General features: G+C 35.8%; 3 long non-coding RNA genes across 3 annotated transcripts in view; 2 read left to right on the forward strand and 1 right to left on the reverse strand.

Moving 5' to 3' along the window:
- Window positions 1–759: 759 nt before the first annotated feature.
- The window catches only part of si:dkey-25c4.1, a 37,038-nt gene continuing 23,814 nt past the window's right edge, over window positions 760–13,983 (reverse strand). The window contains 1 exon segment of the long non-coding RNA NR_186845.2: window positions 760–1,132. This is a non-coding gene — a long non-coding RNA (si:dkey-25c4.1).
- LOC141379537 (uncharacterized) lies at window positions 2,342–5,228 on the forward strand. Its single transcript, XR_015518174.1, has 2 exons — window positions 2,342–4,374; window positions 4,925–5,228. It is a non-coding gene; the product is annotated as an uncharacterized LOC141379537 (long non-coding RNA).
- Window positions 8,893–13,983, forward strand: part of LOC147832118 (uncharacterized) — a 70,954-nt gene continuing 65,863 nt past the window's right edge. The window contains exon 1 of the long non-coding RNA XR_015518173.1: window positions 8,893–9,179. This is a non-coding gene — a long non-coding RNA (uncharacterized LOC147832118). The remainder of the gene's footprint in view (window positions 9,180–13,983) is intronic.

A 13,983-nucleotide genomic window follows, 5' to 3' on the forward strand; every position in this document is an offset into this window, starting at 1 on the left:
AGTGTTATTATTATTAAAATAATTATTTTCAATATGCATATTTACATTTGTTTTAACGAAGAAAAAAAAAAGCAAGCTTAGATTTGCTCATCTGTCTAGTTTTGAAGACGTATGCATCACCATATGAGGCATAAGAATAGAACATGTGTTTGGATATAACTCAGTTTTTTGACCACACTTCGTTCTTATTGTTAATTTATTTATTTGCTGTAAAATTAGTGAAATGTGAAATTGTTGTGAAACAAATCCTTGCGCTTAAACAAAATTAAATATATAGGCTAATGGATGTCCTACGTGGAGTGAGTTCCCACCATGTAAAATTAAAAGTAAAGTTTCCAAGTAAAAAGGAAAAGTAAAGTAAAGAGGCCAAATGGAGGAGGCTCATTCTTTATCCTTATGCTGCAAATGTCTGGTTAACTGTTTTCTTGCAAATAAAGTGTTCAGTTTTTCCACTTACACAGTCTGCCATGTAAACAGAAAGTGCACCATGGCGCAACGCAGCTGACTCTTAAAGGGAATGGGAGATAGGACTCTGATTGGTTGAATGCATGTTATGCTCAAAACACATCCATGATAAAAGAGAATAAGCACAAATGTTAGACCATGCGCCAGGGCAAAAAGCAAATTTTTTCATCCAAAAAATAGAAAAAAGTGGATTCATACACGCCCTGAATGTTTTTGCACCCTACGCTTCAGACTTTAAGTCTAGATCATTAAAATAGAGTCAAAAGGTTTAAAACCACACAAGCGACAATAAATGATGAGATGATTTTAATTATGATCTCTTTTGAACATCAAAAATGCAAAGAATACTTATAAGGGTTAATATTATATGTGAAGTAAAACATCTAGACAACTAGAAAGCGGTTGAAAAATTATAGAAAAAACACACTGAGTGACTTGACTAGACAATACATAGGTAGATAAAGCTAAAAATCTGATTTTATTTGACAGGTTCTACTTGACACCGTTTAGCCAGAGATCAAATGGACTCTGAGCTTAAAGCTTCTGCTTCTCAGATTTTCTTTCTTCTCCCCCTTGAGAAAACTTTGTAGTAACCTCATATGTCCTCTGAAGCTTCAGAAGAGCTGTTAGCACAAGCTGTGCTCAGATTTTGCCAAGACACCAAAGCCTGGAATCAAACATCACAAGTTTTATTATAAGCTCAAACTATTTTTTCTAATAAACATGTCTGAGCAATGCTACCCACAGTTACAACTGGACAACTAAATCAGTATGACTAGATAAATAGACTGATATACCAATGCAATCTAATGGCAATTCATAAGTTTTTGATTTAGTGGCTAATTTGTATGAATTCGTAAAATTTAGTACAATTTGCTCCACTTACGGTTTGGTTTTGGTGTGAGGTTGGGGGCCACACCTCCTTTTTAAAATCGTACCAAACTCATACAAATTTGTTTGAATTAGCCAAACTGACAAATTGTAAAATACTTTAGTTTCCTCCTGGAAACTAGATCAGCCTGGATATACATACAGTAATAAATATTTGAAGTGGATAAAAACTTTTTATCAAAGTTGTCCTTAAACTACTGAACAACACTCATTCTTGTCTTGACTACTATATACTACATACAGTAGAAGCAGGGCTGCTCGATTATGGGAAAAATCATAATCACGATTATTATGGTCAGAACTGTAATCACCATTATTCAAAACGATTATCAGTAGAAGTCAAAATTATTCGGCCTTCTGTGAATTTTTTTATAAATAAATATTTATCAAATGATATTTAACAGAGGAATTTTTCACAGTATTTCCTATGACATTTTTTTTTTCTTTTGGAAAAAGGCTTATGTTTTATTTCACAAAGAATAAAAGCAGGTTTAAATATTTTGAAACCTATGTAATGGCTCAATATTATTAGCCCCTTTAAGAAATATATATATTTTGATTGTCTGCAGAAGAAACTACTAATATACAATGACTTGCCTAATTACATTAATTAAGCCTTTGAATGTCACTTTAAGCTGAATACTAGTTTCTTGAAAAATATCTAATAAAACAATGTGCTGTCATCATAGCAAAGATAAAAGAAATCAGTTATTAAATCTGTTACGTTTAAACTGTGCTTTAAGCATCTTCACTGTAAGAAAAACACTTTAGCTAAAGTCCTTCAGCCAAGAGCAGTAAGGGATTTTCTCCCTTTGTTGTTTGATTAATAATAAAAACAGGCGGCGGCAGGAATATTGCACGCTGTCACTTTAAGAATAGTGCGGCTCTGATATGGTTTCTCTTACACATGTCTTTAGATTCTCAACTTTTTGTTTGTTGCACAAACAAGGGTTAATAAGAATAATCACTTAACACTGGGCTCTGACACAAATGTGCATGTATTTGACCATTAAAGCACTGACATTGAGATGGCGTCAGATGTGTGTGCTCTGCTCCTCTCCGAGCCTGTCCTAGGCTAAGCGCGGCACGCACACACAGAACATGTGCTCTTTCGTGCTTTTAAAAATGTGAATGATGCACACCACATGCTGCAAGTTACATTACAGTACATGCTTTTAGTCATTTTCACGTGGAGCTGAGCTTTGCAGAGCAACAAATGTGTACAACTTGAAAGGGGGTTGTATATGATGGAATAATTGTTTATATCAATTAATGGTTTTTCATAATCATTAGAAGCCAAAATCGAAATCAAAACCGGATTTTTGATTAAATGCACAGCCCTAAATTGAAGTCACAATTATTAGCCTCCTTCATTATTAGCCCCACTGTTTATTTTTTCCTCAATTTCTGTTTAATGAAGAGATTTTTTTCCAACACATTTCTAAACATAAGTGTAAATAACTCATTTCTAATAACTGATTTCTTTTATCTTTTTCATGATGTCAGTAAATAATATTTGACGAGATATTTATCAAGACACTTCTATACAGCTAAAAGTGACTTTTAAAGGCTTAACTAGGTTAATTAGGTTAACTCTGCAGGATAGGGTAATTAGGCAAGTTATTGTATAGTGATGGTTTGTCCTGTAGACTATCGAAAAAAAAGTACCTTAAAGGGGCTAATAATTTTGACCTTAAAATGGTGTTTAAAAAAATAAATAAACGTTTTTATTCTAGCCGAAATAAAACAAATAAGACTTTGTCTTGAAGAAAATTGTCTTGAAGAAAAAAAAAATATTATCAGACATACTGTGAACATTTCCTGAATCTTTTAAACAAAATTAGGAAAATATTTAATAAAGAAAAAAAAAATCAGAGGGGGCTAATAATTCTGACGTCAACTGTATATGTCTAAATTTAAATACAGCACACATAAATCACTTTCTCAGTTATTTTTCATCCTGAAAAGGCACGTTTCTGTCCCGCACATTTTGACACAGGAAGTGAGTGGGTCATGTTTGTGTTTTAATTTGAAATCAGGTGACTCACACCATCTCTGAGCCAGTCATCAGATTAATCAAACCCAGCCAAGCATATCCACTGGGGGATTGAGTTAAAATTTTATGAGTTCCATCATGATCAAACTGTCCATATGAATAATAATGTCCCCAGACCTTTCTTCTACATCGAACTTATCTTCGTTTTCATCCAAATCCCAAATCCCCAGACGCAATTCTGTTCTGACTTTGCACCCAGTTCAAGAAACCTTCACTGCGGCAGTAGCATGATTTTATGAATATTGTCTAAATTAGGAGATCTCAAACTTTTCCCGTGAAAAGGATGACAAAAAATCCATATGGCTCCTAGACAATGAACCAATCACATTGCACTTTGTGTTGCATCATTTTTAGTGGCCATCGTACACTCTAATTAGTTTGCTGCCTTATTTTATTTTTTATTGTACACAATATCTTAGCTTACATCAATTAAAATCACTTAAAACATGATAAAATTTTAAAGAAAAATAGGTTGTAAATAATGACTTTTAAAATATATATTTTTTTAATTTTTACAGTGCAGTAACAATGCAACCAATAAACCATGGACATCTATTTAGGATCAACTACGTCCTTCAAACAACTCCTGGGTGTCTTTTAAATTGATTAGTTGTTTTTGAATTTAAAAAATAAAATTGTTTTGAACAAATCTTAGGAACAGCAAATGATTTTGAAACAAGAAGCTGCCTCAGGGAACAATTCATTCGTTTTTAAGAACCTTTTTGGAATCTAGCATTTAGTTGATATCGATGTCAAAATGTAAACACACCAGCTTTCATTTTGGACCAGACATCTGTGCATTGTGAGAGCCATCTCTCAGTAAACCTGTAGAATTCAACCAATCAGAACACTACTGGTTGATTTCTTGGAGGAAATCTTTTGCTTTCAGTTATTTTTTAGATTAGATTAGATGTATCTTTATTGTCATTACACATGTACAAGTACAAAGGCAACGAAATGCAGTATACTGTAGGTCTAACCAGCAAGTGCAATACACAGGTACAAGTTATAAAGTGCAGTTATAGAAAAACCATGGTGATATTTACTAATGGATGTACTATGAACATTATATACAGGTTGTATTAGCTATGGACATAGATTTACAATAAATGAACATATGTACAGGTTGCTATTAATAATCAGAATTGTGCAGATAGATAAACATGATTATAAATGTATATGTGCAGGGGGTGTGCACATAATTACAGATGTCCATGTGCAGTGGGTATGTATAGTTCAAATAAGTGAATCAGTGCAATGAATATGTGCATTTTAAAATGTTCAAATGTTAAACAGTGCAGTGATTGTGAGGAGTGTAAGTTAGAGGAGAGTGAGGGATGTATTGAAGGGGGGGGGGGGGGGGTCTGCTGGTTTTTGTCCGGGGGAGCCTGAAGCGCCAAGAAAGCTGATGAAAGCTGGTTCTTCTTAAGTTGCCTTAAGAAACATAGGCGCTGGTGAGCCTTCTTGACCAGGCTGGAGGTGTTGGTGGTCCAGGAAAGAAAATGTGTGCAGGTATTTATATTTTTTTTCTTTTTTTTTTTTCTCTCTTGCACAAATGCACTCTAATGACATTATGAATGCATCTAAAAGACTATATTATGAAAGTAAAAGATTACCCAGTGTGTGTCTAGACAAAAGACTACACAACATTTTGGTTATGGATATTGAAAAAATGAGAACCCAAACCAGGAGACTCGTTACAAGCAGAATTCTTTGAGGTGTGTTGTTTAATCTGCGATCAAACAGCATCCTCAAGAAGTCCATGAGTCTACAAAAGCCAACAGGGGTATCTTACAGTGACAGGAGTACTCTAAAATGAGTTTGCGAGTCCTGTCTATAGTATGTTTTTAAAAGGGGGCAGTAGCTAAAGGTGGATATGGCTTAGCGAAGCATGCAAATGAAGTAGATAGGTAAAAGAACCTACCCAGGCACTGACCACACTATTATATCAACAAAAGAGTTTATTTATTTATTTTTATTTTTATTTTTTTTGGCCTTAGACACAATTATTGAAACCCTGCCCATAGCATTTGCATCACTTTGGCTTAGCCAGTGCTCAGGAAGGCAATCGGTTTAATGTCGCTGTCAAACGAGTTGCTAGAGTTTTGAATTTAATTATGTAATTAATATAATTAAAACACAAAGTATATAACTTTTCAGTTTTCATCTGGCTACTAAGTTATATAACTATATTTTATATTTATATTTTGACAAAGCATAACTCCCATACCTTAATTTATGAAATTCCACAATCCAGTGACTTCACTTCTATTGTAAAACATTTGTAAAAGTGGTATTAAAACCAATGAATATGCATGTTCAGAGTTTCAGAGTGGGCTACAATTTATCTCAGATTCAAGCCAGCACCCTGCTTCACCCTCAAACCCTGAAACTCATCCCAGTGCAAATCCTGAGCCCAGAAACTCAGTCCCTCCAGAGATTTGAAACATGACGCTCTCTTGAAGCCTCTCTCTTAAAAGGGCTTTTACATGAAAATTTAACAAGTGTGAAATTAGAAAGGTTAGCAAATAATAAAAGCAATGCTAGTGGGGGCGCAGGCCCACTGTTGCACGCCATGAACGTCGTAATTGAAAACGCTCCGTCCTGTCAGGAAAATAATCATGAGTAGAAGCAACAGAGGGGAAGAGCTCGGCGATATCATAGCGAAATTAAAACACACCGTGGTAACAGACGCTTTTTATTTCGAGCCTGTCTTGCATCATTCGTCTTGGCTCTTGAGTGGCACCTCTGCCAACCGCTGCGAGTGATTTATTGTTCAATGTAGCAGGACTGCACAAGCAAGCTGGTTTGAATATCATTTTTGGCACAAATGGATTCGGAGTTCAAGCTGAGCTCAAAGGGAGAAGCTTCTGATCCCTTCTCCAAGTCATCCTACTGGAGATTGAGGTCACAAAGGGACAGAAAATGCAGGAAATAGACTGATGTCACTTCCTAGCAGGGTGAATGAGATAAATAACCACACACACAAAAAAACCAATCAATTAAACAATTAAAGGACCTTTGGTAGTGAAGTCAGACCTGCCAGCCATCGCCATACCTTTCCGTCATGACTGGAAGTATTACAATATTTATAGGCCTTTTTATTGTCAGTGTGGGCACGGGTCCATTTAGTTTATTGAATTCCAAATGATATGCAAATGTCGAGCAGAGTGCAGTCACACATGGACTGCCAATGCAGGAGTTATCTGATGTCAGCATTCTACATGCACTCAATCATTTCCTACGATGGCAGTGAGAAAGAGAGAGAGAGAGAGAGAGACGGCATTGACAGAGAGGTTACAAATGAGCACCAAAACACTTCTCACCTGAATGAGACAGGTCAAAATAGGAGATCTCTGGTGGTTGGTGCAAGATAAAAGAAAGTGTATAGGAAGTATGCTGACTAAAGTGAAAACTAAGAATTCAACTGTTCCAAATTTGAGTTATCAATATATATATATATATATATATATATATATATATATATATATATATATATATATATATATATATATATATATATATATACAGTTAAAGTCAGAATTTTTAGCCCCCTTTTGATTTTTTTTTCTTTTTTAAATATTTCCCAAATGATGTTTGACAGACCAAGGAAAGTTCCACAGTATGTCTGATAATATTTTTTTCTTCTAGAAAAAGTCTTATTTGTTTTATTTCGGTAAAAATAAAAGCAGTTTTTAATTTTTTAATAACTATTTTTGGGACAAAATTGTTAGCCCCTTCAAGCTATTTTTTTCGATAGTCTAGAGAACAAACCATCTTTATAGAATAACTTGCCTAATTACCCTAACCTGCCTAGTTTACCTTATTAACCTAGTTAAGCCTTTAAATGTCACTTTAAGCTGTATAAAAGTGTCTTGAAAAATATCAAGTAAAATAATATTTATTGTCATCATGACAAAGATAAAATAAATCAGTTATTAGAAATAGTTTTTTAAAACTATTATGTTTAGAAATGTGCTGAAACAATCTTCCCTCCATTAAACAGAAATTGGGGGAAAAAATAAACAGTGGAGCTAATAATTCAGGGGGCTACTAATTCTGACTTCAACTGTATATGTGTGTGAGTGTGTGTGTGTGTGTGTGTGTGTGTGTGTGTGTGTGTGTGTATATATGTATATGTGTATATATATATATATATATATATATATATATATATATATATATATATATATATATATATATATATATATATATATAGTACATAAACAGTTGAATTCAGAATTATTACTAATAATAATTAATTATTATTATTAGATTTGTAAAAACAAAAATTGCAAAAATGTAAATATCTTGGGACGTTTTTGGTGCTTTCCAGAATTGTATATAGGGGTACCTTATCAGTATGACCCTGCGTTTAAAATATAAATAAGTACTTGTCATATCTTCCTTAAGTGAATGAAAGCCAATAAACTTTATAAAACTTATCTGGCTATGAATTCATGCCTGTGTTTTCAAATATATTTAATGTTCAATTTGATGTACACTTTAAACGGAAATTTCAGGAAAATGTGAAACAAGAAAGTGAGAGAGAAAACAGATTGATACAAACTTGACTAGCCTTTCTTTCTGCCTCATCTACTGACGATGCACTTTTCACGGCAGCCGCTGTAACCAAGGAGAGATCAGTAAAATGGAAAAGACAGCTGTATTCAGCTTACCCTCAGTTGTGATAATTTGTTTTGTAATTTATTACGCTACGGAGTGTGCGGATTTCCCACTGGACGCTGCCAAGAGCCCTATCTGTAAAATGGGTTTCTATCTGTGCATGTGAGCCACATACTGCAGTGTCTCACTCTCTGCACTGTTCAACACACTCCACACTCCTGAGCTGGGTGTTTAGAACATGAGGTCAAGGTTTGGCTGGTTAGCAAGACCCAGTTGGACCCTGTTGGTAGGTGGTTTAATTGTGCTATTGGCATCATCCTTCAATCAAAGCTTATAAAAAGAATTTGCATATTCTGATGCCTATTTACAGTATGTTAGTAGATTTTCTATGGGAAAAATGATGAAATTATGACTATTACAAGGCTTACATGTGCATCAATAATTTGGTTTTTATTTGTTGTTTGTTATTGTGAGTGCTCCATTCATTTTCTCCATAGAGACATTGTTAAAAAAAATGAAAAGACTGATGTGTTGCGAGCTCTTACAGTAATTAGCTGTATATGCTTTGCTGAACTAATCTGTGTACATTCATTCAACCTATTGTTAAAATATCCCAGCTTAAAAGCAACATTTGCACAGACTCGATTACTCGTGATGCTATTTAGAAAATTTCATCAATCAAATAGCTGGAGAGTGTAGAGGGCAGGAAAAGTAGCTTTGCCCACTTCCTGTAAGCATTATAATAAGCCCTATTCAGATGGGACTAAAGCCTGGTTTATATAAGCAGTAGGTGTTTATGCTTCTCTGTGTCGATTTTCTTTGCTGGTATTTTGTTATTTCTTAACGCTACCCTAATGTACAAGCGACTCAAACTCGCTCATTTTGAGGATGGAATCGGCAGACATGCAACAACTCTAATCATAAGGTAAACACAAAACAACAGTCTCTATCCGGAGCTCCTTAACGAGACTCCACACTTGTAAACACTCACTGCATTGGGCTTGCCCAGCTCTCATCTCCGCCCACACTCGTCATTGCTACCAAGCCAACCAATCACAGAACTTGCGCTACGCAGCATTGTGAGGTGTAGTTAAATTTTTTGGGAGGTGCGCGCAAGCGACCACACGTAGGCTGCACCAGAGTACTAAAATTATACTAGAATTGCTAGAAGTACAAGCATTTTTAAATCAGTATTAATGGCCCGTTTCAACTTAGTTGTACGATACACTTTTTATTTTATTTCCACTGTCAAAAGGTATAAAAAAGCAAACTGTACCATACCAGTTTTTGGATACCCTTTCAGAAGTGTACCTAGCACAACAAAAGGGTAATAAAAGGTGAAGCAAGACGCGCAGCTAAACGCTATTGTTTTACAGAGATATGTCACTGGCTAGCGGGCACGCCAGGAGAATGGAAATAAAGGAAGCTGCATTTTTTAATTACACAGGCGAGACATTACACCATAATAAAATATACATATGATCATGAGTCATGATCAACTCGAGTTTAAACAAACCTTGTCGTCATCCTGATAAACAGCCACAAATCAAGGAAGAAGAGCAGAATCTACCCGTCTAAACCACGAACAGTTTCACTTTCTCGCTTGCCCTTGCCATGCATCTATATTTGAAATAACAGATAATATGATCATAATAATGTGTGCATGATTATTGAAGTGCTTCTGACATCCGATCCTTTCAGAAACGGACAAACGTGAGAATGAAGCACAGTAAAACAAAGGAGAAGACAAAAAAACAAAGGAGCAAATAATTCTTTCAGCAACCTAAAACATGAACAAACTGCCTCGTTTAACTATTATCATCACCTTTTGGACTATTATGAACTCAGAATGATGGAATTATTTTCTAACAGAGGTTACGTGTGCTAGAAAAGATTAAAGATACAGATGAGATGTTTGTACTGTGAGCTATATGTTGCGTGTCATTTTTGAAGCAAATAAGGACTAAATGTATGCTGTGTGTTGTTTTTTCTGTAATTGGTAACCTAATGGAGACTGTGAGGGTCTGTGTGTGTTTATATATGTTGCATTTATTGATTTTATATAATCGCAGACGCTACAGTATAGGCTATTTGACCATATCATTGATGTACGGTTATAATCAAATCCTGTTCATAGAAAGGTTAGTAATGAACACCTATACACAAGTATTTATCTGTATTAGGCGTTTGTTTAATGAGAAGTTATTCTTATATGATATGTGAACGACCCATACAGCTTTACTTTGACATTTCCTCCAGCCAGAATGATGTTGACTGCAACTTTGTTACTATGCACTATGCCCACCAAAATGGTACTATTAGAAACGCAAGCCTGATAAAGGTGACCAGTACTGACCTGTATTGTACCGTACTGTACCACTCATTGAAAACGGGCCATAATTGTATAAATACATTAGTTACATTTCCTGTCAACCGATGATTCTCTGTATTGATTGTCATTGGACTATCTATCCTCTGTACATGTGCACTACATATGGTTTATAGAACTGAATATATTTAACTCAATTAGTCGGCGCCAGTGGTGTAGTGGTTAGTGCGTTGACATGGTGCTCACGGCGACCCGAGTTCAATTCCGACTCGTTGTCCTTTGTCAAGCCTTCCCCTCTCAATGCTTCCAATGCTTTACTGTCAATTCTCTACTTTTCTATCCAAAATAAAGGTGAAAACCCTGAAAAATAAAATAAAATTAACTCAGTTAAAGAAAGTATATGATTGCCACTTATGGAAATTAAAATAAAAGAGGAATTACTTTAGTTTCTGCACAAAAGTACTTGGAAGAGTTTTTATTGTTATTATTATTATTTATTTATTTATTTTTTTAGGTTAAGCTAATATTCTTGGTTTGGCTTAGATAAAACAATTTATAAGTATGAAAAAAAATCAATATATAAAAATAAAATTAAGGGTTGTTTTTAAGGTCAGTCACCATTTACAATGGCTAAATCTGACTGGTCTAATAAGCACAAATTCATCCATTACAAATATATGTTTTTAAATGTTGGAACCAGGCTTAGGCCATTTAAAAACAACAATTCAAGTATTATATTTTAAGAAAGAAATTAAGTAAACATTACAGTGAATAAAATCTGCGGAGCTAAATAATAATAATAATAACTATCTGCTTGATTTTATTAACAGTTTTATTCTTTAAATTCCCTATGGAAAAATACCATCAGGACCAGTGCTGCGGAAAGGGATTCAAATTGGAAATCAATCTACAAACCCCTTTTATCTTAAAAAATATATATTTTTAAAACTTGAATATTAAAATGAATATTCATGTTTTATTATTATGTTTCTCTCCATGTGTCTGAAATCAGCCATGGAGCTCCAACACCCTGTGGACTGACCCGTCCACCCCTCTGAGATCCCCAAGAGCCGTGTGATTGCCATAAAGCCACACTATTTTTAGCATCGAGCCTGTTACCATGACGATGGAGTGCTTGCCGGACTCCCTGGTGACTTGGCTGTGTCATTACAGGTGAAGGGCTCAGATCCCGAGGTTGTATTTGTGCGTTTGAATACAACAGAACATTCCACGTCTGAATCACTGAATCGCCAAATGTCACATGCCGCTTCATGCTCTATTAGCGCATTCCTAGCTTTCCTCATACACACTGTGACAGAATGCTTTTATGCAGAATTTGCTTATTTGTTTAGTGACCTAGAAACTGAACATTACAGGATGACAACCTTTGTAGTCTCATTATGTGATACGCATATTAAAGAACAAAACTCTATGTGTTATACAGTCACCAGCCATATAGTTAGGTACAGTCTTTGCTTTTAAAACTGCCTTAATCCTTTGTGTTGCTCAATCAAAAAGCTGGAAATATTTCCAAGAGACTTTGGTCTATTGACATGATAGCATCACACAGTTCGTTGACTGCACATCGATGATGTGAATCTCCAGTTGCCCCACATCCTAAAGGTGCACTGTTGGATTGAGATCTGATGACTGTGGAGGTCACTGAATCATAGTAAGTTCATTGACATGTTCAAGAAAGCCATTTGTGATGATTTGAGTTAGGGCTGGACAATAATTCGATATCCAAATATATTGTGATAGATTATTTTTTCAATAACGGTGATATGATTTTTAGCCTCATTTCTGGTATTTCGATGTAAATTTGCATATATTTTATTATATGTATAAGATCTTCTACATTGTATCATTTGTCACTAGGGATGTAACGGTATTGTAAATACCGTCATACCGCAATAGCAATTTTTTTCGATATTACCGTAGTTGCATGACTCGATAAAACTATAAGTCTTCTGAGAAAATTTGCTCAGGCGAATGAGGCGAACTGGAGGTAGCGGAAACTACAATTCCCATCAGCCCAGGCGTGGCCATCATCCTTTGCGGTCTGTTGTCGCTACAGATCCAGTAATGTGGAAATGGAGTGTGCTGCTAGAAGCGGGGATGAAAAAGAGCTGGAAATGATCGAGCCTAAAGCAGGTGTTGTCGCCGGGCGTACTGAAAAGCGGTGTTGTCGCGCGCGTTCTGATCAGCTGTGTTGTCGCGCGCATACTGTAAAGCGGGGAGGGGGGGTTGAGCACGCATACTCAATAGCGGTGTTGTCGCGCGCCTACTGAAGGGCGGGACGGGACGGAGGGTGTGTCGCATCGCGGGGCACTTTTGATCATTTTGGAAGGGCATTTTCTATCCAAGACTAAAAAGGGCATGTGCACTGCACAGGTTGAGCCCTATGTGTGTACGTGTCTGCAATTTGGGGAATACGACTAATAACAGTCATGGGGACTGCAGAAACACAGCACACTGTTCAGATTGATGCAGACATTGACTTGTACCGCAAAAAGACCTCTATCTCACTCATGGTTTGTCCTCTCAAGTGGGGAAAAGACAATGCACAACGTTACCCACGGCTGTCAACCTGGGCCAAGTCATATCTCTCTCCCAGAAACCTCAGTCCCAAATGAGAGGGGTTTTTTTCTGTTGCAGGGGACATTGTAAATACCCAGAGATACCAGCTTTAACCAGATTATAGTTATATGATAATTTTCCTTAAAACCCATCTCTATCTAAGTGAGTGAGTGAGTGAGTGATTAAATGTTGAATGTGATGAGTTTTCAACAATACTAAATTGAAACTTTATTTTTTTACATGGTTTAATATTTTTTAGTTAATAAAATTGAAGTTCCTGTTTCAAAGCTTACAGATAGATGGCTAATTTGTATGTCATTGACACTTTTGGCACTTTTTTGGAGTATTTTCATAAGTTTTGTTTTTCCGGTGAATGATTCAATAAATACCGTACCGTGACATTTATACCGAGGTATTACCGTACCATGAAATTCTGATACCGTTACATCCCTATTTGTCACTGAATGTCTTTCAGTGCTCAGCCGTCAGAAAGAGCATGATGTCACTTGCATGATGACGTACATCAGACACGCTGGCAGCTCTCAGCAGTTGGTTTTAGCTACAAAATGAGTGCCCTGAATACAGATATGAATGAACAAGCTTCCAAGAGTAAGAATGCAGATGAATTAGTTGATGAGAGAGGAAAGACGAATGCTGTGATGTGGAAGTGGTTCGGCTTTTTAAGTTCCAACAAACGTACAGTTTTCGGTGCTCTGCAAAATATGCGGGAGAGTGAGGCATACTAGCAGCGGGTACACATCAAATCTGTTCCACCCAATAGAACATACTGAGAGTCAGAAGATGAGGCATCATAAAAGTTTAAGCCAACCTGTCGCCTCACCATGACCACCGCGACACCAAAAACAAAGCAAAATCTGGCAGTTACTCTTGTGAACTTGTTCATTGCAATTATTTAACTCACAAATATTCACCAAACAAAGATTTATACAATGTTTTTAAACACAAATAGCTGACCTCATTATTCAAAAATGGACTCAAAAACTCCAAGGTGCAACAGCAGTGATTAAGCTTTATT

Source organism: Danio rerio, chromosome 20, assembly GCF_052040795.2.
Source record: "Danio rerio strain M-AB ecotype USA chromosome 20, GRCz13ab, whole genome shotgun sequence".
Classification (NCBI taxonomy): domain Eukaryota; kingdom Metazoa; phylum Chordata; class Actinopteri; order Cypriniformes; family Danionidae; genus Danio; species Danio rerio.